This window comes from Mesoplodon bidens (genome assembly GCF_964165515.1).
Source record: "Mesoplodon bidens genome assembly, chromosome: 2".
Classification (NCBI taxonomy): Eukaryota; Metazoa; Chordata; class Mammalia; order Artiodactyla; family Ziphiidae; genus Mesoplodon; species Mesoplodon bidens.
The window spans coordinates 156,899,053-156,900,543 of record NC_138177.1 but is presented as its reverse complement, the minus strand read 5'-3'; the positions used below and the strand labels follow the sequence as shown (position 1 = coordinate 156,900,543).

The following is a 1,491-nucleotide window of genomic DNA, read 5'->3' as shown; positions in this document are numbered from 1 at the left end:
TTTTAAATAAGCCAAAGCTGGGAGAATTCATCACTAGCTGATCTACATTATAAGAAATGTTAAAGGAAGTTCTTTAGGTTGAAGAGAAATGGTACCAGATGGAAACTAGGATCCCCATCAGGGAATAAAGTACGCCAGAAATAGTAATAAATATGAGTCAGTGTTAAAGACTTTTCTTAATTCTTAATTTCTTTAAAAGAAAAACTACTGTTTAGAGCAAAAAATGATACTACATTGTGGGAGTTAACATATGTAAAAATAAAAATAAATATCAAAAATAGAACAAAAGAGGGAGGAAATTAAAATCTACTGTTGTAAGATTCTTACACTGTATGTGAAGGGGAATAATATTAACTCAAGGTATACTTTGATAATTTAAGAATGTATATTACAATTCCTAGAACAATCTTTTTTTTTTTTTTTTTTTTTTACCATCCAAAATCTTTTTAATAACACAGTAGGATCTGGGGTTAGTTTTTGTAGCCACGGCTAGCCCATCGGCCTCTGGCATGCTCAAATTTCCGGCCCTTGGAGTGTACATAGGATTTGGTGTGGCTATGCGGGGTTCCTGGGGCCTTGCTGAAATGCCTGTACACCTTTCGGCCCTTGTGAGGACCAGAGAGGAGGACAGTGCCACAGCCCTTGGGGGAGTCCAGGGCCAACTTGTCAAAGGTGAGGATCTTGCCCCCGGCCTTGAGGATGCAGCTCCAGGCTCAGCTGCTCACTCGAAGAGCACACACCTTCAGTTTGGGCACCTCCTGGACATGCACATCATCGGTTATAGTCCCCACAACCACAGCTCTTTTGCCTTCCTGGCCAGGAAGCTTCATCTTCCAAATCATCCGGGAAAGGGACAGAGGTGGCCAGTTGGTGTGACTCATGAACAACCTCTTCAGTACAACTTGATTGAAGGTGAAGTTGGTTCATCTGGCCAGAAACCTGTACAGCTTGACCAACAGCCTTAGGTAGATGTCCTGGCTCTTGGTCTCCTTGCGTGGAAACTTTCAGTCCTTGTTGTGCTGGATGTCAACTCCCATGATAGCTCTTCCTCCTTAGCCAGGTCCAGAAAGATAGAGCTAGAACAATCATTTAACAAGAGATGTAGATTTTTTTAAAAAACTTGATGAGATAAAAATAGAATACTAAAAATTCTCAAGAACCCAAAAGTAAAAGGAAAGGAGGGAAGAAAATTTTAAAATAACAAAGTAGAAAAACAGATATCTAATGGCAAAATGGTACTTTCAATCCAACCAAATCAATAATTATATTAAATGTAAATGAACTAAACACTTCAATTAAAAGGCAGAAATTATCCGACAATAAAAGAGCAAGACCCAATTATATCCTTTTATAATAAGACACACACTTTAAGTATAAAAACACAGAGAGGGGAGGGATAAACTGGGAGATTTGGATGGACATATACACACAACTGCATATAAAATAGATAACTAATAAGGACCTACTGTATAGCACAGGGAACTCTACTCA

At 38.8% G+C, this 1,491-nt stretch overlaps 1 pseudogene across 1 annotated transcript; it reads right to left on the bottom strand.

The window, feature by feature from the left end:
• Window positions 1-318: 318 nt before the first annotated feature.
• LOC308612630 (large ribosomal subunit protein eL18-like) lies at window positions 319-1,037 on the bottom strand (annotated as a pseudogene). Its single transcript has one exon. The product of its transcript is annotated as a large ribosomal subunit protein eL18-like (transcript).
• Between the last annotated feature and the right edge of the window lie 454 nt (window positions 1,038-1,491).